At 46.5% G+C, this 22,158-nt stretch overlaps 1 protein-coding gene and 1 long non-coding RNA gene across 4 annotated transcripts in view; one reads left to right on the forward strand and one right to left on the reverse strand.

The window, feature by feature from the left end:
- Positions 1 to 22,158, reverse strand: part of ebf1a (EBF transcription factor 1a) — a 194,491-nt gene that overhangs the window by 151,938 nt on the left and 20,395 nt on the right. The gene's annotated exons all lie outside the window — the stretch shown is intronic.
- Positions 339 to 2,410, forward strand: LOC148650380 (uncharacterized). Its single transcript, XR_015926099.1, has 3 exons — positions 339 to 553; positions 1,185 to 1,335; positions 2,102 to 2,410. It is a non-coding gene; the product is annotated as an uncharacterized LOC148650380 (long non-coding RNA).

A 22,158-nucleotide genomic window follows, 5' to 3' on the forward strand; every position in this document is an offset into this window, starting at 1 on the left:
CTCTCATGAAAGCAGCGGCGCGACCTCTGACCCCTGCGGAAGCTCCCTGCCTGACAGCTGACGGTGGGGGGGAGTTCTTGATCCGACCGAATTAGAAAATTGCTCCGCTGTCTCTCACTTTTGCGTTGTACTGGTTTTGTTTTTACAAAACAAAAGGGGGGACTTTCGTTTTACCTCAACCGGGACGTTGTCTTAAACTGTGACGTTGCAATTGTGAGGTACTGTGCAACGCAGTAACTAATAATACAAAAAGGAAACAATCCCTATTATCATTTTTTATTGCATGAGACAATGAAACATATATTTAGATTTCAATGGTAGAATGGTATGACATAATTATATCTGATACGGCGCGGTTAAATGCCGAACAGATAAAGAACAATGGATCGGTGCTCCGAGAGAGCGCGGCTCCTTTGTTTTGACTGTGCTGCCGTGAGATGGGTGAGGTCCGTCTCCAGAGAGGCTGGAGGAGCATGTTCACCTGTTTCACCGACCGCCTTTAATTCCAACCAGATGAAGCTCCCGACAATGAAACTGAAGCTCTTAAAGGCGAGTAAAAAAAAAAAATGACACGCAGCCTGGACTGGAATGGCTGTAGGGATGCGATCGTGGTCGTTAGGCATTCAGACATGACTTGAACCCATCTATGACAGGTAGTCAACCTACATGAAGTGTTGTAATGAGCTTCTGCCTAGCGTGTATTTTGTATAAACCACAGGCTATCTAAGCACTCGCAACAGACAGAAACCAGGGAATGAATAGAAACGAGTGTAATAATAATAATAATAATAATAATAATAATAATAATAATAATAATAAATTTAATTTATTAATAATAATAATTATTATTATTATTGTTGTTGTTGTTGTTGTTATCATTAACAATGATAATATTTTATGGGTAGAAGAGCCAACTCATTCGAAAAGCACCAGAAAGAATAAACATTTTCAATCACCCATGGAAGTCAATTTCCATGGAGTTGGGGATAAGGCATGTCGTGCCCAGGTCAGAGCCAGAGAGCCAGTGCAGTAGAGCTGCGTCTCGCGTGTCAAAAACACCCAGAAGCCCAAAGACACCGGGAGCCATCGTGGCCACTGGCCACAGCTCCGCTGCGGACGCCTGCAGCTTGATCACACATCACTGGGTTTAACTCCGTTCTGCCGCAATTTCCCCCTGCAGGGAGCGGAGTCATAACTGGGTTACGTCAAAGGCAAAGCAGCCAGCTTTAACAGTGGAGGGAAAGTACCTTGCTCTCTGCAAGGGAGCAACACTATTGGACGGACCTGAACAGACAACAACGACTTCTTTTAGCCTGGCCCAGTGTGATGGCCCAGGTATGGAACCTATTTATTCCAAAAATATAAATAGCAAGTAGTCCTACTTTATTTTCTCGGAGTTTTCTTTCTGCTCAGACCTGCAAGTTCGAATTAATAGCTCCTACCCTCGTGCTGGTCCCTTAAGACCTACCTTACTTAAAAGTCCTCGGTGCGATTTTGACTCCTTTTCTCCTGGAGAGAAAGAAATTCCAGGGGCGTTGAAAACAGTAAGGTCTTCAAGATAAAAAAAGAAGCCTCGCTCCTTATTTGATTCAGGTTTTGAACATTTTAATACGGACTGGCTCACAAAAATAAATAATAGTCAAAGTTCAAATGGATTTGTCTACATGAACATTTTATTACATATGATAGGTCATTTATAATCATCTTATTTTTAATGGAGACCTAGTCCAATACAAGGCCAGACTGAGCCAGAACCTAACCTGCAGACAATGGACACAAGACAGGATACAGCCTGGAGGAGATGCCAGGCCATCTTAGGACACAATGCACAGACACCACTTAACCTAGACAGCATGCCTGCAACTGCAGGAGGAAACCAGATCGCCCAGAAGAAACCCATGTGGCCCTACAGAGAACACGTGAACTCCACACAGAAGGAGTCTAACCCAAGGCCCAAGAGCTCTGTAGCTACAATGCATACCACCCTGACATCAAGATGTCCAGTTAGTTTATAATGGATTAACGAAATATTTTAAACGTTATTTAAAAAGATACCAGAGGATATATATGTATATTTGATGTTCTTGCTCTGATATTTCAGCACGCCTGTGCTCACAGACAGGCAGCCAGCCCTGGAGAAGGCAGGGCAGACATGAACTGAGCCTGTAACAGGAACGCTGTTCCGGAATGAGGATACTTGGGACCACGGAATGACGAAGCGGATCCGAGAGCCGGTATCTTTAAAGCCAAGTTGAGCCAAGTTCGTGGAGCCGCGGACAGTCCACAACAGGCTCCTACAACATCTCCACGAGTGAGGTGCTCCCGGCTCTTGGCAACAGAAAACCAGAAACTTTACTTTGCAGAGGCCTGATGCAGATTCAAACAAAATAAAAGAACGTGTTAGATCCTGCACCATTTACTTGTACCTCTGATAGCATAGCAAAGAAACCAATTAACAGTGAAAAGGCGTATTCTGCTCCAGTGCACTTTTTTTTCCCCCAACGCATTGTTCAAGAATTAAACATTGGAGTCGCTCTTAATTGACTTTTTATCTGATTACCACTGTGCTGTTTTATATGCACAGCCCTGTTTGCAAATTACAGTGTTACAAATACCTTGAGAAAAAAGACCCATATTACCACAGATTGCTCTAAAGCGGTCATGCTTGCTGTAGTGCTGTAGTCCTTTTTCTCTAAGTGCACATGTTGTTTCTTCCCCATTATTGAGAGTGAGAGTCTACCCCCCCCACACCTCCACCGCCCCACGCCATTGGAGGAAAGGTGGCCTGAACCCAAAGAGGGATAGCGATGTCTTGCTCTGTGGGAGACCCAGCCCAGGCCGTTCCTGGGAAGCAGCTGCTTGGTGGGTGAGTCTCACTGCTGAACGACCCCAAGACAGATCAGAGCTCAGCTACCCAAAAAGTACCGCCAGGCAGTGAAACACACGCCGTCCTGGGAAAAGCTAAGCTGGTCAGCAGGAAGGCCAGCAATGATCGCTGACACGGAAGCAAGGAGGTGTCATTTAAATCAACTGGATCTTCCAGGACAGAAACACTAAACAATATAGTTTCCAGTTTTAAGTTTGATTATTTGTTACACAGTTCCTCCTTTTTTTTTCTATTTTCTATTGGACAGATATTTGGACGCGGATGGATAATAATGGATATTGGACAGATATTTGGAATTATCCATTCCACAAATAAAAGTATGCCTTGACCTCTCACTGTATACGCGCACACACAAATATACAGCACATATGATATACTGTAGGAGGGCTTAGAGAGACCCACATTGAAAAAAAAAATAGTCCCACCGGACAACAATGACACTTTCTGTGCTGTAAGGTTTACCTTTCCCATTTTTCCGCTACAGAGAACCAAAATAGTCCTGCACAGCCTCGGCACTGAGGCACACAAAAGTAGGACGTTTCGGGGTGACCCTGGTACGCACAGACGCAGTCTGGAGGAAACGTACTTTTTAAAAGTTCCAAGTCAGCTGTGTAAGGTACAACACCTCTGGGGGAGAAAAAAAAAATTCTAAAAAGTAATCAGTTATGTGCAAAGCTCCTCTTCGCAAGTAACATAATCCCTCTTACAAGAAATCTCTCCTGACCTTTTTTTTTTAATTTGAAAAATCTGTTATATAAAGTCACTTGGAAACGGATTATTTCTTAATAACGGTTCTGCCTCAGCGCTGGATGGATTCGGATCGACCTGGCCTGAGCTTTCCCAGACTAACAGCGGCAGTGTGCCCTGACAGCGGGTGTCGAAACGGGGCGGGGGGGGGGTGGTGGGTTTCGTGAACCTGCCCCGCTCGATGGGGAACAACCTCCCCCCAGCTCCGCTCGCCGTCGCCGCTCATCAACGTCAACTCTCGGGGGGCTCTGGAGGACCCGCACGGCTCCACCGCTGAGGTCTAATTTGGGGTTTCCTCCTCCCGTTATCCCCGCCAGAGGGGAGCTCGTTTTGGATCGCCGCCGGCCGCAAATCGTCTCCCGGCGGGGGGGGGAAAGAGGCCACCTTCTCCGGGGCACCGGGCCCTGCCAGCCGCGGCCGAGCGGTGTCCTAAATAGCACGTCGGCCGGGCCCGGAGACTCGCCGCGCTCATTCATTCGGGTTGTCGTGGCTCCTGCGGCCGCAGAGAGCGGCTCGTTCCAAAAGTAAAAAAAAAAGAAGGAAATTAAAGACTGGGTCTCTGGGATTTATGAATGAGAGGTCCTTGGCTGTGGAGCTTTCCCGTTATAGCTCGCCGTCACCACAAGACTGCCGTGTAATTGGAAGGCAAACTTTTATGTTCCCCATGTACCGGAGAGGCGGCCTTGCAGCCAGACAATTAAAAAGCAGCTTGAGGAAATGAGTGGCATGGGGCGGCGGAAGCTATGGTGTACGTCACTCAACCTGTTTGTTATGCACAGCAGTGGCAGGAGCTGGGTGGGTTGGGGGTGGGTGGGTGTCACCCTGACAGCCATACAATAGCTTCCCTTCCAACTGGCAGGGACGAACAGACAGCACAACTCTCAGCTTCGGCTGCCCGGCGTGGGGCTCGCTCTCTCCCAGCCTTAATAAGTGATCAGTGGTCGGTCGTGGGCTGCGATCAGATGCTCACGCTACCACTGCGACTTTTAAAACCCTGCCGAAAACTGCCGCCTACCGACTGGGGAAAGTGCCCTCGCTTGCACCTTTCCAAACTGGACGAGGGGATGCAAACCGAGAGAGATGGCAAAGAGGCCAGAAGAGCCCCTAGTATTATCCTAGCACGGCGTAGTAAAGCCAGGTGAAAGCGTGGTAAAACACAGGCAAGAATACAGCAGCACCGTGACAGCAACTACCATCCAAATGTACTCCAGCCACCTTTTCTGAGGGGAGACGCCATTAGGATTTTAATTGAATGTAGAACTGATTGTTTGTGGGTCAGCACTGCATTCCCTGCACTGTGGTGTCTCATAAAAGCACCTTCTACAGCTCATTAAGAAACGCTAAAGAACCCTGACTGGCAGATTTAGGGACTGCAGTCCTGTTCCAGCTTTGCCAGGAAAACACTTCATTACTGAACTGGATTTTCCCTTTCCCTTTAAAGCTTGCTTCCACAGGCTTGTTCTCACCAGAGCAGCAGATGGGGGGGAAAAAGCGCACAGGAATGAATGAAGTCAGAGGCTCCAAACAAGCTAACACCCATTTTACAGCTCATGCAGAAGCCTGAAAACGTGTGCCCCCACAACACACTGCATAACATGAGCTACTGCTGTATGCTGCATGAAAGGCAGGGGGGTCACACACACACACATGTATAATTTACAAAGTGTCACACTGTTTTCATACTGGAATTGCCATAGTAATACAGTATTAGTGGTAGTAGATCTAGCAATGCTCATTAACAATAACATTAACAATAGCTATTTCCACTTCTTTTTGACATTTGCGGAATTATTGGAACACCTGCACAATTGCAAAAGAGTACACCCGCCTTCAGCGCTGCGATCCAAACGACGTCTCAAAAGCAGCAACCACAGACAAAACAGTCCTGTATCATGTTTCGAGTTAGAGGGCAGCTTAAAAGATAATCTCCCGCCCCTGCCCCCTTAAGGAAGCTAGACTTTGGTAAAACTCTTTAGCAGAACACCAAACACTGAGATGGAGATGAACAAGTTTGCCACATGCCCTTTTTCTACCCATTATATCTGACAAGCTTGATTTAGGCATTATTTAGGCAGTGCCATTAATAACACACACCCATTCCACAGAGGTGTGTTTTTAACTGTCCATCCAGACTCCCAAACTCAGTACAACAGATGACGACCAGCCCGTTCCACTTTACCACTTTACAAAGAAACTGCATGATGCGATCGGCTTGCATTACAGGGAGGGTTATGAATGAAGCTGGCCCACCCAGTCTCTCATACTTCCTGGGGACTTAAGAACGGATGCAAACGCGACATTTTCAAGGCTATGTGGAGGATGAGTAGAGATACTGTCGCACAGTCAGGACAGAGCTGTTATCTGTGAAAGCTGCTCCTATAAGTTGCTGGAGCTGCTGTGCAGCTACAGAGATGAGCAGATTCCAGGAGCAAACACAGTACAGTTGTGCTTGTGCAGCGTACAGGTTCGCTGTCAGTGAGCATTGATTTTTATGAATGCAGCGTGTTGCATAAGGTTTTGTGGTTCTCCTAAACTTTCATGTCTTTCATGTACAGGAACACGCAGATTTCCCATTTCTACAGGATATTTCAGGATACAGTCACAGAAATCATGTACACATGAGGGAGGTGGCTCTGGGCTTTTGAAATACTGCTGCAAGTGCGTGACTTTCTCCTGCAGTACAATTTTGGTAAGAGACTCAGGTACAATGTACACGTCTGCTGGAGTTCTATATCTAATGTGCAAGCAGTTTGTACATCATGAATGACAGCATGCCCAGTGTGTATCATGCAATCGCACTACATGATACCCCTTAAATTTAAAGAGCAACCAGGATCTGCTGCACCGTGCTGACATGACACACAGGATCTGATGCACATTGTTACTCCCTCTTAACCAGGTTCACTCTATTAAAACCCAATTATTTCAGTGCAGAGTTCAGCAGCAAATAAATAAAAACCCTAAAATGCAAACCCATGCGAAAGAAGAACACAAATTCTGGTAGCTTATTTTTACACAACCTCAGCTTTTACTGGCCTTGTTGCAGGACGGTGATTGAACTGGAACATTTTCTTGTTGAAAACGGCACGTCTCTGGGATTGAGGGGCAACGTGGACACCCATCAGTGCTCCAATAGAGATCAGACCGACAACACCCCTCCTGCTACACGTGCAACACGCTAGGAACCTTTAGACATTTCAACGCCTTCTTTCATGCATGGGATACTTCATCAATAAACCCTGATTACCGAGGAATGGTTAAAAAAATCAGAACAAAGTACTGTGTTCTCTACAGCCCCTCTCTCTCTCCCCCCATCACACGAGGTCTTCCAGATTCCTCTACTCTCTGTTTCACTCCATCTCTCTCCCGGCTTTCAGAGACAATATACTTCACTGTAACACTGCCCAATCTGCAAACACGTCTCTCTCCTTCCCTTATCTTTTATTCCACCTCTTCTTCGCCTTGCTCTCCCCACGTCTCAGACAGACTCCAGTTCTCTTTGGTCGCTCTTTCTCTCTTCCCTCACCTCCTTCTCTCTCCCTCTCCCCGCGCGTCTCCCATGTACAATCATCGCTCTCTTCCCCTTTTTCTCCCCGTCTCTCCAGCTATTTTTTTCTGCCCTCATCACTTCACACACACAGCTTCTGCTTTCATTCTCTCTCTCTCTCTCTATCCCTCTCCCACATGTGCCAGAATGTCTCTCTGCTTTCGCTGGCGACAATCTGGAGCCAGAGCTTTTCCGTTCCACGAGGAACTCTGCTGTGTGTCGCTAACGACAACACAAACATTATCCCCCCCCACCACCCCCCACACACACACTCCTTCCCTCTGACTCCCATCACCCTCCTGCTAGCCAGTTCTCCCACCAGCAGCTCACTTGCCCACACTCTGAACTGCACTGGGCCAAACCCAAAACACTGGAGCCTAATTCCCTGCACTGCAACGACAGCAGTGAGAATCCATCTCCTTAAAGGCCACAGAGCACAGTGCAGCAGTTCCTACACGCACACCCCCCCCGTCCCCGGGAACCAGATCGCACACTCTTCCGTTCAGTGCTGAGTTTTAGCGGCGCTGTTCCATTCTTCGGATCAATCCGGGCCTTTCTCCTTCTCTTTGCCCCTGAAGATGCCCTGGCACATGTACTGTACATTATTGTTGTGATCACAAACTTATCGGAACTGATAACAGGTGCTGTCAGCGCAGCATGATAAGGAGACCGTGATCCACTATCTGACACGTCTACTTGTAGAGAAGCAATCAGCAGTATTGCAATAGCACCCCACACGTGGCTCATAAGGGTAGCTATTAGCTGTTAAGTAACTATTTCCAAGACGCTTTCATCAGCTCTAGTTCTTCCAAACATTTCTGTTTCATGTTTTTATGTTGTTATTAATACGGTCACTCATTTTAGCACACACATTAAGTTTGCAGATCTAGATGCCAAACCATAGAGACCTAAAAAATTAGCGAGAGACTGAGACAAATCCTCAATAAATACACTGATTAACCAACAAAAAACTTTGCGGGAGTGAATTCTAGGTAGAACGGCCTGCACAGGCACAGCTTTTTTTACAACAGCTCTTCAGCTTTCACATATTTGGAGTGTCACTCGACGGACCACGAATCCCAGGAGTCCCTTCTCCTTGGCCCAGAAACAGGCAGTGACAAAACATATACCTGGCTGTGCTTCCTCACACCAGCCAGAGGACCAGCAGGTAAAGACCTCCCCTCTCTTTCTTTGTCTCTCTCTCACTCTCTGTCTCGCGTTTCCCCTAATCCCTGCATCTCACTGGAGCCAGCCTCGGAGCTGAGCACGCTATGTGTGTCATATCAGGCGTGTGTCCGGAGAAGAGCCAGCCAGCTGTCTGAGGCCTGATCAATAACGAGATCCTTCTTCATTCTTCGTGGGACAGGCAGCTCTTTAAGAGCCCAGTGGAAACTGAGGGAAACACACCACGTGACAAACATCCTGCTGTCTCTGGGGTGTGCCTCATCCCATTGAAAAGCATAAGGATTCTACTGTGTATATATAACCCCTATATATTTCAAAGCAAATATTATAGTTTTCTCTTCAGTTCTGTCAGATATCTTTAAGGGCCAGACGAAAGGGGCCGCTGGCTTTTTTGTGTGAAGGAGTGACAGAATCTTGCACTCTGACAGACTGTTAAAGCCACTATCAAGAGCTCTGTCACACCCCGTCCATTCCCTGCTATCACTCCTATTCCCAGTGGCTGAGACGCTCCAGTCTAAGGCTGTCACTCAGACACTGCTCTGAGACTCACACAAAGGCTTTGGTCAACCCAGGTAAGATTTAACCCTCTGTGGCTTTGTCCATTATGGGCAACAAACTAGGGCTTGAAAGGGCATAACAGCAGGTACAGCACCAGATCACTACACACTCTAAAATGTAGAATGTATATATCTATCTTTATACATACACACTGTGTAACGTTTTTAATTATGTTCGAGGACAAGTTTAGGAACTATTACATTACAGTATTTAGCAAAGGGACTGTGATGGAAGAAGACAATTTTATAAGGCAAGAAAAATGTTCAAACCCATCAAAATAATTAGAAAGATCAGTCCAGCACCTCAGCTGTTACTTCTTGTACAGTTTTTTAGATGGTGTTTCCATACGGCACACTTTTGTTTTTCCGTCATCTCTCAAATTGCTATTAAACGTTCAGAAAAACAGTGAGGTACACACGAGACAAAGAAAGGCGCACTCCTGAAACTGATGTGAACATAGTGATAACACCCAGGTCTGACAGAACGCCAAGCAACCTAGCAAGAACACGGTACAGCATTCCAGTCCAGAATCATGGCACAGAACACTTTTGGACTACTTTGTTACAAACGCTTTGCACATTCAAGGAGAAAAGAGAACACCAATGGGCAACGTCTTCCAGAGATGTTCTGGTGGCGGAACAAAACAGGGCTCAGTTGTTTTATGATGATCTCAGTGAGCGTCGCCGCAAAAAAAAATTAATAAAAACTATATAAAAGCAAGCATACTGAATCTTTATACCGAGAACCACTGGCAGCTCTCCCCTGAACGAGCTGCGTTTTCCTCCTAATGACGGTCTTAATGAAACACATACTCCAAGTTCAGCGCTTTGCCCAAGACGCGATGCTCGCCGTACAAAGTGGCCCATTCATGTGTGTGGGGATTCTGCGCGCCTGCTAGGCAGAAATGGCAGATTAAGTCAGAGTGTCTCTGTACATGCATTTTGGCCAGGCTATTCAGAAAACCACAGCTCTATGCTAGAACTGGGAACCAAAAGCTACTTTAAAAACCACTAACAGCTGACAGCTTTAAAAAGTGGTAAAAAGGGGGTGAAAAACAAAATCAAGGCAGCCGTGCAAAAGTGAAAATCTCTCTTCACAGATGGAGTGAGCGCACTTCTACTCTGGACAGTGCTCATGCTCGTGCATCCTGAAGGCAGGCCTTGCTGCTGGGAAAGTACTGCTTACACACGGGCAGTTTTAATTGGAGGGAATGTTATTTTGCCACTTTTAAACAAATGTACTTAAAAAGGCCTACAGCTACAAAAAAAAAAAACACTACGGCTAAGACTAATAAACCCAAACAAATTAGTCTACTTGACAGGTTGCTCCAAATATTTAAAATCCTCCATTAGCAAGTATTGATATGGGGGAAGTACACCAGCCCCGTGATCAATTTTGTCGCTGCTTCAGATAGACGGACTTCATTAGGGTGTTTGGTTTGCTGTCGTTTGTTTCTTTAAGAGTAAGGTGATCCCATGAAGGACAAGCAGACAGATTTACAAGCCTTGCTGAGGAGGAACTGAGCACATCTGTGCTGTGCATGCCCTGTGGCGAGACTGCGTTCTCCAGTCAATAGCAGGGGCCCCCTGTCTTTGTGTACACAGAGCTGGGAGTGGGGGGTGGGAGGGGGTGCGTGGGGGTTCTGGGGCGCTCAGCCCCTGCAGGAGCTGAGAGGGCAGGAGAGGTGTGGGCACACGCGTGGTGGTGGGGATTCGGCATTCTCTCCTGAAAAAAACCTCACAGAACTGCTTTCCTCTCCAAGATCCGCTCTTTCAGTATATTCTTGCAGATCCGCTCCTTAATGGATAATGTAAGGGGGAAATATAAACATATATATGCATATATACATATATTTAATACATTAAAGAAAAAAAAAGAATCCGTAATGAAAACCCTCTATGAAAATGAAATTAACGGGGAGAGAGCAGGCCGCCAGTAAACCAAATTAGCATCAAATGCAAATCACTGGGTGCTTAATGGTAGAACAGGTGCAGTGAGGGACCCTAAATGAGATAAATGAATAAAACATCCTTCTGCACAACTGTGAAAGCTGACACAAAGTCAATGACATGAATAATTCACCACACTCACATCGGTGATGCCAGGGCCACACAGCCCTGACCTTTCCTAACAGGAAGTGAAATAAAAACACAGCAATGGCTTAAGTGAGGGCGGCTCTATACCGTGCACTCGTAGTCACACAGGGATGGTGTCAGACGAAATGCCAGGAAAGGACACGGCAGAATGATTCCGAGGCACTGTTGACAGATAAGGCCACCTCACTTTCGGTTTCCTCGTCCCGCCTAACTATCTCACACCCAGCTTTGTGTTTCACTGCCTATGTGTGGCACAAACAAAGCCCCGAGCAGGTCTATGCCAGTGTGTTGCCAGGAGAGCGTGAAACGGCTACTTCAGAGCGGCTTGACGCGCTGGCCGCTGGCTAGCTGACGGCGCAATGGTCTGGGGAGCCTCTCCCTCTCGCAGGCCGTTCCTGCGTCCCCGGCTTCGGCAGCTCGGGAAGCGCCGCGGGGGTTCGGCGGAAGTCCGTGCAGGGGCGGCGGCGCCGGAGAGAGAGCGCGGCCGCGTGATCTGGTGGGGCTGCCGATGGTGGTTAATGAGATTAGCGAGCCCCAGGTGCAGGCCGGGCTTGTTGGGGGGGAGGAGGCTGATCAAGGCCCCCACGATGGACGGAGTATCATCCTGGAAACGCCTGGCTGCCGGGCTGAGAAACAGTTGGTAAAAATGACCCTTCTGATCCATCTCCAGTTATGTGGCAATCTGTTCCTCACTAACATTATTACCGAGGGTTGTTGTTTTTTTTTTCCATTTTAGTTTCTCATGTCATTGTTCCCCTATTGCTTGTCTTCGAAAGCGGGCGACAAATGAAACCCAGAAAGAGAGGTCTTTTACAAAGGAATGAGTTAACGGTAAGGAGGGCAGGAGAAATATTGCAGAAACTTTTTTTTTTTGCGCGCATCAGCCACAAATCTTGTGCGGATGTGATGTTAATTGCTGTTTTTAACCAGAGCCTTAGAGAAGACAGACAAAAACGGCAGATGGCCTTGTCTTCCTGTTAGTTGTACACCTCCATAATGGTGTTTTTTTATATATAAAAAGAAAACGAGGACTGTAATCAGGGATCAATTACAGGATCTTAGAACTGCGACCTGTAGTACTGGGTTCGTCCGATCTAATTCAGCTCAAGGCGTGTTGGACTAACCCCTCTGATAGTGCTGACAAGGGCTCCTGCCACATACTGTATTGTATGAACCTCCCTAGTGTCATGCAGGACTCGGGAAGTATTGGGGTCACAGGGATCGCGGGGAGGGGGAGGAAAGGAGCGCAACCCATTAAGAGTAAACCCCCTGCTCCCCCACCTTTCATTTACAACACGGTTTGGACGCCACACCACCGAATTCTAAAATCAGGCGTCTTATTTTCCTGCTTTATGGGGAAAAAAAAAGGAACAAAACGGAATTTAGAAAAAACACGCATGACCGTACCGTATATCTAATAAGTAACAAGTTCCCCTACAAGACAAGACTTGCTGTAAGGCAAGCACCCCGAAGCACGTTGCAGAAATGGGCATTAGCTTGATATTCCACAGTGGGGGTGTTTCGCGAGAATAAGACGTCTGGAAATCTGAAAATCGCGCGGTGATGTCGAGCCCAGGAGCACACCGCCTTCCCGTGACGTGCAGTCGTATCGTGTCAATTGAAATGTTATCGAACACAAACGAATTCACACGCTGCGCCATTCCTTTCTATTGCCAGAATAGCAACAGCAATCCATACCAATATGGAGAATATACGCATTAATAAAAGCAGACAGCCGACGTTAAAAACACGCACCGATCAGAACAGATTTGCTTTGCAGGCAGACAGTTAAGCAGCAACATTGCTCTTTATGTGAGCAAATGTCTCGGTAAGCATTCAGGGGCAGCTTTCTGTATCAGTTGCAGTTTTCAGGGCATAATGAACCGAATACTGATACCCTGTGTCGTCGCTGAAAAAGAAACTCCGCAACACCGGCACGAACAGAGTTAAACAGTGACTGACGCGCAATGTCAATGCTGCCATCATTAACGGGGTAGGCCGGTTAAAAAAAACAACAACATAAAAAAAGCTCACATTATATTAATGCTAGTTGAATCTAATTACTGCAGTGTATTTATGCAAAACAAATTATCATGCGGTCCAAGCAGAATAACAGAAAGAAGATTCAAGTGGATTATGATACATAAACCGCTGGCAATTAAGCCCGAAAAAAGAGAGAGGGGAGAAAAAAAAAGCACATTGCTCATAAATTTACACATGTGACTCGTTCACTTTTTTATTATTTGAATTGAGGTTTTTTTTTTAGACAATAATAAAAAAGTACTCCTCCACTTCAAAAACTGCGGTACACCAGACCCCATTAACGCGCGTTTAAAACTAACCTGAGACACAGGGGTTATGTGAAAACCGCTATTCCCTAGACGGACTCTTCAATTCTCCAGATGGGTTTAATTTGAAAACTAGCAGTTGTCCCTTGTCTCGGAGTGCTAAAGAAAATAATCCCGCCAATCCACGACTACGTGCTTTAAAAAAAATAGTGAGAACTTGATCGTCCTGGTAATTAAAGTCATTCCTTGGGCACGGAAGTCTTATTTAAATTAAAGAAAACAATACGATTGCTTTGTGGGAAAAAATATTCCCGGCCTCAAGGAAGTCATTTTATCAAATCGTTTTTTTTAAATAAACAGAGCCCGAATATAAACTCGTTGATTTGTAAAAGTGAAATGTGTAAATGTCCTTGCTCTCTGAGATACTTTTCAGTTTTACACCTCATCCCACGGACATTAGCGGACAAGGGAGGGGGGAAAATCGCCTCATCAATATTTCTGGAATTACGTTTTTACTATTTTTAAAAAGCGTTTTGAACTGTGCACAGCATAAGGCATGCCCTTGACTGGCTCTTATCTGAAAGCTGAAGTGAAAAATATTTATAAAAGCGGACATTTAAAAGTTATAAATGGGGACATCAAAAGTATATTTTGTGAGCGCCCGAACTTGAACCGAGAGTCAAGCTGTTACACTTCCATTTTAAAAAAAAAGCTTTCTGTTCGCGTCAGCTAAAGGAAAATAATTGAAATCAAGTATGCCCCAGGTGTCGCAAAAGCATAAACCCAGCATTGTTTCGCCAGACCAACACGCTTAGGACAAAAAGATAGATGTACTTTCACAATGGTGACCCGGACGAGAGGCGCAGAGCAGCGCAGAAGACGAACTCAAAAGAAACGCGGGGCCGTTATCATCACGACCTCTGAACCTCCGTCAAACCAGCTGCTACTAAGGGCTTCCTGCCTCCATTGAGTGGGACTGTAATTTTTTCCTTAGTGTCATGAGTTAAGGAATAAACGAGTGGCGCACCTTGTCTCCACCGTTTCTTCAGATCTGTTTGGGCTCCGTGTTTGGGGCGGGAGGGACCGCAGGTCGGGCGGCTCGGTATCGCCTCTGACGAGCAGGCCTAGTTAGACGCTCTGTAGCGGGGGGAGCTGTCTGTCCCTTTCCTTGCGACAGTGTCAACTGGAGAAATTCCCGATAAGACTGGGAATGGGGAGCAGGGACGTTTGACTGAACATTTAAGTCCGTCTGTCCTAATTGACACCTCAGCCCTGTGGACCGCGGAGCTGAGGGCTGGCGAGAGAGACAGAAACGAAACCTATTCCGTGACACCGGCTTATTACAACAGCAGAACAGAGCACTTCTTTTTATGACTTTTCTTCTTCGTTCAGACACAAAACTAGCGGACCAGGAAACAACGCCACCCCCTCCCTGCCAAACATCACTCCCCCGCTCACTTCCCCCTAACTCCCTCCACCCCAGTGCACAAAGTGTACTGCCGTGGGTCTGTATTCTGCCAAACGCCTTAATCTCTCAGGAATTATTTGATAAAAAAATATACCTCGGAATTTTCTTGGCAAGGATAGAGTGCTCCGCAGCCGTTCAAATATATTGAGGATGGCTGCCTTCCCGTGTTTGAAAATGGCATATTTCTTTTTTACGGTTGCTACAGTTCCCAAAGCTCAGATATTTGTCTTTTTATTTGTGTATATTATATATATATATGTGTGTGTGATAATAATGAATAGTGCTGCAGTAGTTATAGTGTAGAAAATACTGTCAGTCGTTCTCACCTCTGTCCTTGCAGTGGTATAAAATCTAAAATAGTTATACTTAAAAAAAAAAGTTATGATGGAAAACAATTTTGGGGGGCGATAAGAAAGTATAAATCAGACTGCTGCTACTTCAAACATCTAGGCTCGGGACCTGCATGAAGACCTATTAAATCTACACAACAACAAAAATAAATAAATAAATGACCTCCCCCCCCAGCAGCAACAACAAAAGTGAAACAGAGCAAAACCGAACAGAATGACTGCCAAGCATCTGGCAGAACAGAAACAGCTAGTGCAAGAGGTCAACAGGGTTCATGCCTCAGCAGGGACAAGAGCAAAATTTAAGGGGAAACAAACCAGCAATAAGCCAATTAGTAACGAACCACCTCCCGTTCGACACTGGCAGCTTCTCACCGAGTGGAGCTCCAGGAAAGTGGGGACCCCAGCTCCTCTCCTACCTGGCAAGAGAGGAGCTGTCCCTCAGCAGGGCCTCTCTGCTAGACTGGCTTGATTGGCGTGACCCCGCCTGTCCTGTCAGCAGCACCTGTGTGTGTGCACTGAAGAAAGCAAGCCTTCCTCCCAGAGAGGGAGACATCGCTGCCCCTGGGCCGCTCAAGAGCACCCCCCAGAGGGGGGGCTGGGAAAAGAAAGGGGACCCAGGAGAGACGCACCTGAGGGGGCTCCCTGTGTCCACGGGGTACGGCCTGCTCACACCGAGCGATCTGGCCCCAGGTTCGTGATAAGAAGAGAGCGAACCAAACAGGGGTGGGGGGGGTGGGAGGGGAGAGGCAGCGGAAATAGTTGCCCAGAGAGAGCGAGGGGTGAAGGAAGGAGGAAGGGAGGAGCCCGGCGCATGGGGCCGGTGCGTGCACCTCTTTTGGAGTCACCCAGGCAGATGATGGGACTGCCGACAGCGAGCCGTGTCTCGTTAACCCCGTATTAACAGGCAGAGGTAGAGGTGGAAGGGCATTTTATTATTCCTTCTGGGTTTCATTTGGAGCAGGCCACACTCCTGCACTGAGGGGGGCGGTCGAACCCAGGCAGCCCTGAGTCTCCTTGCCTTGAAGGAGCCCGTAGTCTGCCAACGATTTAGGTTGCAATGCTGCAGCGCTTTGTAAGTGCCTGTGTCATTGCCGCCTTCCGGTCTCGGAGGCCTGAGATGTTTTATGCTGTTTAATTACCCTACAATAGCCCTCAGAGCTGGGAAGGTTATTTTTGCAATGTGGCAGAATCACCCCATTTAAGACAATGCAACAAAGCTGAAAGGCTCTAAGCAGCCCGACTGGTCTGCTAACTCATTAAATCAGGCTTTCTAATGACACGAAGCAGTGATATGGGCCATTTTGATTTGTAAATATAAAGAGCTGGAAATGACAGTTGCACTTCCTTCTTGCATATCAATAACAACAGAGCTATAATGGCGAAAAAGCTGCTCTCACCACTTAAATTACAGCAGTCGTCATAAAAATAATAACAGTAATTTAAGGGCTGCCTCATATTCAGAAGTCCCTGACAAGTGGGGCATTTGTTGTTAATTTCGCTGTGGAATTTACGCAAGGTGACCGCGAGAAGCCCTGCTTTTAAAAATTCAATAAGGAGGCGGTGATGACCTAATTTCCATTTCTTTCATTAAGTTTCCTTGTTGGTTTTTTTTGGGTTTCTTTGGTCCGAACCCAGATGTTGGGGAATCTGTGGGAAATACGTTCTGCCAAAGGGAGTTCGGCCGGTGCCAGGACTGCAGCTCCGAGAGCCGAGTCCGGAGAGGAAATCCCACGGTATCCGAGCACTGTCCCGGCCCCGCGCCTCCTACTCCTCCTCCTGCTCCCTGCTAGTCCATCCATCAACACGGAGAGACACGGGGCACCAACTTTTCAACTTCCGAGAAATGGACCTCTTTCTGGGCTGGCGGACGAAACAACCCTCAAGAACCCCACTTGCTTGTGAAGGAAAAATATCGCTTGAAAGCAGGTCGGTTTGATTCTTTGTCTGTTTGTTGGTTTTTCGTTAGACATGCCTGTGGAGGTGTAGCTCGGAAGAGCTTGCAGTAGGGCCCGGGCTCCTTTCTCTGGCTGTCCGAACAAACACACCGGATGAGATTGGGCCCGAGCAGGCGTGAAGAAGGAAAACAGGACTCTCAGCGACTCAGGGACTCCGGGCCCCTTGATCGACAGAGGAACAGCAGCTCTGCAACTGGACCTACAGCACTTCAGAACCCTCTGCATGTATATTTTAGCACGGGGCCGCTTTTTAAACCAGGCACGCACACAGCAAAGGCCAAGGCCAGACTCGACAGGGGAAGGACACAGCAAGCCGGACACCTAGCTCCTATCCCAGCTACTGGAAGTTGGCTTTCATCTCCTGATACCCACACCACAGGCCTTATCGGGATTCCCCATCTCTCTGCCCAGCCACCCCCTTCCTCCTCCTCCTCTTCCTCTTCCATCTCCGCTCCCTGACTCCCCTTGTTTCGAGAGCTCAGAAATAAAGACAGCACCGTTTAGGCGACTTCTGAGGTGCCGTTCAGAAAAGACAGGCCGGGGCAGAAGAAAGAGAAAAAAAGAAGGAGGAGGAGGGAAATGTGTGTGTGTGTGGGTTTGGGGGGGGGGGACTGAGGACAACAATGGAAGATTCTGTCAAGTGCGAGTGAATGAAAAACCAGGCTGAAAGAGATTAAACGAGAGGGGAAAAGGGAAAGCTAAGAGGCATCTATTAGATGTCAGTGGGCTTTTGTGTCCATGTCAATGAGTGTGGATTAAGGTATTTGAAATAATCTTATTGAGGCAGTCAAAAGCTGCAGCCAGAGAGGGGTAGTTTGGGAACATATGGCGGGGTAGCAGAAGTGCTCCTGCCATTGAGGGGGTTAGCTAAGGCTGGAGATCTCATTTCCACTCCGACACCAACCCCCCCCCCCCCCCCAGAGAGCCGTCTGCAGGGAAAGTGTGATTACACTCTTCCGAAAGGACACACGCACGCACGCTGTCTGCTCCTGCGCGGCCTCCATCTCTCTGCTCTGCCCTCGCGGGTCCGCAGCGCAGCAGGCGCAGAAAAACACAGCGCTCCCCGCGATCACCCAGCGAGGGCTCGGCCCTTTTTCGGGGTACGGCAACCGGCAGTCCTGCGCAGACCCGCCTGCTGTACAGACGGCCTTGAGCTGCCGTGATCAGGCGTGGGGAGACTGTGATCAGAGTGGACCGGAGGTTGAAGCTGAACGACAAGAGCGGTTTCTTCTCACCCCACACTAAGCCCCAGGACTAGCCATCAACGTTCTCAGAACGGTCAAAAACAAAAGAGTAAACAGTGGCCGCTCCTGCCACTAACACATTTTAATTTGTGTCCAAGATGCCAAAAACGAAGGCTGGTTACAAACAGAACTTGTGAGCGGGGAAAAATGTGCTGCTGACGGAGATATAAGTTTATATCCACTTATACCCTCGCACCCGAAGAAGGCACCACAGCCGAAACGTTGTGTTTACTTTCTTCTCTTTTCAGCGTGGAATAAACCTATTACTTGTTCCTTTATATCCACATATAACCACTCTCTACATATCCACAAACAGACATGCTTGTGCGCATAGACACACAGTACATGCATGCATGGATCATAACCTTACCCCCCTAACTTGAGAACACAAGCTTCTTTTAATGCGTCCGTACTCTTCTTATGTTCTTATCCGTTGATCAGTTATCTGCTGGCTACCAAACGGGCCCCGTGAGTGGACTGGCCTCCTCCTGTCTGTAACTGCTCTTCTGCTACATATTCAGATGTTCCTCGGCTGTGGTGTTCAAGCGAAGGGATTGCAAAGCTTTTGTTTTTTAGGTCTGGCTGTAGCAGACGTTAAAGCAGAGCCATCCCCAGAGAGTTGCCCCTTTGCCAAGCCAGGAATGACAGGGCGCAGCAAGAAACGCCAAGGGTCAGGCCGATTTTACCATGTGAACGGCGGAACAGCAGCAGTTTATCAAGAAACAAAGGTGCAAATGGAAGAAAAATGACAAACAAAATCAGGGACGCACTAATTAGCAAAGTAGTGGGTTACCTTTCACAGCCAAAGTAAGTTCGATTTAAAGAGCTCCTTTCAGGCAAATGAACGGGCTTCCTGTGTGCACATACACTCCATGCAGAATCCACAGCACATATGAGATTTGTTCTTTTAAAACCGTATAATATGAGCCCATTAGTTTACTTTTATTTTTCTACATTCCTCAGGTTTTGCTAGAGTAGCCTGTTCTGCCGCTTATAAAAGAAATCTAATTAGGAAATCACTCTCATTAGTCATAGAGAGGAATTAGTGCTATCCATGCTAATTACTCCTGTAAAATCTAATAATCTCTTTGAAACAAGAACAGCCTAATGAGGTTTTATTTATTGAACTAAATAACTTCAAGGGAAGAAAGAGGTTCAGAATTGTTATTTTTTTGTTCAAATAAGGTTTTTCAGGGAGAAGGCCGTAATACGTTCTAATGGAGCGGGCTTCAGCGAGCTAGCTGGTTTGTCTGTTTGTTTGCTGAGAACAGAAAAAAAACCAAAATGACAGCCGCTGCAAAAAAATTAGCTTGTTTTCTTCTTTCAGTTTTCAGATGACCTCATTTTTGTCTTTCTTGTGAAGCAGACTCCGGAGAAGAAAGAACTGCTTTTTTGTTTCCATTTTGCTCCAGTGACACCAGACATAAGAATAAGCTAGACTGTTTTGTCGTTCAGAATTCAGAGAACAAAGTGCTGTGCAGTTAGGTAAATTAGTAGTAGTAGTACCTGTGTTGCCAGTATATCAGTAGTAGTATCTGTAGTAGTAGCAGTTGTATCTATGTTGCTAGTACATTAGTAGTATTCGTAATATTATCTATAGTGGTAGCAGTATCTGTGTTGCCAATATATTAGTACTAGTATCTGTAATAATAGCAGTAGAAGTATCTTTGTTGCCAGTATATCAGTAATAGTAGGAGTAGTAGCAGCAGTATCTGTGTTGCCAGTATATCAGTAGTAGTATCTGTAGTAGTAGCAGTTGTATCTATGTTGCTAGTACATTAGTAGTATTCGTAATATTATCTATAGTGGTAGCAGTATCTGTGTTGCCAATATATTAGTACTAGTATCTGTAATAATAGCAGTAGAAGTATCTTTGTTGCCAGTATATCAGTAATAGTAGGAGTAGTAGCAGCAGTATCTGTGTTGCCAGTATATCAGTAGTAGTATCTGTAGTAGTAGCAGTTGTATCTATGTTGCTAGTACATTAGTAGTATTCGTAATATTATCTATAGTGGTAGCAGTATCTGTGTTGCCAATATATTAGTACTAGTATCTGTAATAATAGCAGTAGAAGTATCTTTGTTGCCAGTATATCAGTAATAGTAGGAGTAGTAGCAGCAGTATCTGTGTTGCCAGTATATCAGTAGTAGTATCTGTAGTAGTAGCAGTTGTATCTATGTTGCTAGTACATTAGTAGTATTCGTAATATTATCTATAGTGGTAGCAGTATCTGTGTTGCCAATATATTAGTACTAGTATCTGTAATAATAGCAGTAGTAGTATCTGTGTTGCCAGTATATCAGTAATAGTAGGAGTAGTAGCAGCAGTATCTGTGTTGCATGTATATCAGTAGTAGTATCTGTAGTAGCAGCAGTATCTACCAATATATGTGCTGCCAATATATTAGTAGTAGTATCTGTGTTGCCAGTGCATTAGTAGTATTAGTAGAAGTACTATATCTGTAGTAGTGGTAGTAGTAGCAGTAACACCAAGAGAAGAAGCAGGATTTTTCTGAAATAATAAGAGCAAAGGGATCGCTTAAAAAAAATAAATGATGCATGTTCACCATGCGTGCGTTGATATCAATGCACATTTTAAAAATTCGGTTCCAAATCGCTGGAACGGAGACGACACAGCGCAGGAAGGAAGCTGTGGTAGCGCCCGAGCACGCTACGTGCGCACTGGAGCCGAAGGGCTGATGGAGGAGGTACAGCTGTCTCCGGGAGAGCTTCAGAACGCTCTGTGGCACCGGAGCGGAAGGCACAATTCACACATGGCCACACGGGCCCAGGTAGGACTGTCCTATTTCATCCCAGCGCAGGACAGCTGATCCTCATCCGCTCCCAACCAGGAGAGCGGGTCAGTGACAGCACAGGACCCCCTCATTCCTACATGCCGGGGCGCCGTCTTGTGCAAAGGTTCCACATTGGGGGATCAAAAACAGAGGCTGGCTCCATGTCGTATTTTGTGTGGATGTTTTTGGCACCTTGCTATTTTGAAATGACAATAAACGCAGCCGCGTTCAGCGAATCGAAAACAATTGGCTCTGAGGTGTTTATTCAATTAAATTAACAAAGTGTGATCATCTGGGGAGGAGGGAGGGAACAAAGAAACCTCATGCTTCCCTACAGAACTTCGGAAAACCAAATCCAAGGAGGGTTATCCCCCCCCCCGAACACGCCACCCCTTCCCCCTTCGGATTGATTTTCACAAATTAGCTTTAACACTCTTCTGCTTATCGTGGTATATTTGAAAACTCAACAACAAATCAAACTGGCCCAGCACAGAACTGTAACTCTTGTATAAACAAATGCCTTTATGTCCCACATAAATCAAAAGGCTGTTTTTTTGGTTGGCTGATCATAAATTCTTTGAACTGCAAAGGCTTTGATTTGCAGCATTTAATTCTCCCTGACACAGCACGCAGCGCAGAACCCGGCCCAGAAAGCAGAGGGAAGCACAATTTCCGTGCTCCTCTCTTAACCCCTCATCTCTGCAGTGAGTGCCTGAGAAAAGCACGGAAAGATCTTCATCATCTGGTCGCTGATTGGTCGAGGGCCGATAAGACGGGACAAGGGAGTCGGATTCGCCTCCAGCCTGGAGCTCCACATCCCTGGGAGCTGGAGACCTCAATAAATATACTGGGCGCTGAACACCTGGAACCTGACTGATTGTTTTTGAAAAGCAGTCCGGAGGTGGAGATCGGCTTGCTCGTCCGGATTGCTAAACAACCCTGCCTGCCGCTCAGGACAAGTCCGAGAGTCACTGACGCGCAGATTTAGACAGCTTAACCTGAACAGTCAAATGAGCAAACAGAAATAATACAATCATAC

Source organism: Lepisosteus platostomus, chromosome 13, assembly GCF_059453375.1.
Source record: "Lepisosteus platostomus isolate fLepPlt1 chromosome 13, fLepPlt1.hap1, whole genome shotgun sequence".
In the NCBI taxonomy this organism is placed as follows: domain Eukaryota; kingdom Metazoa; phylum Chordata; class Actinopteri; order Semionotiformes; family Lepisosteidae; genus Lepisosteus; species Lepisosteus platostomus.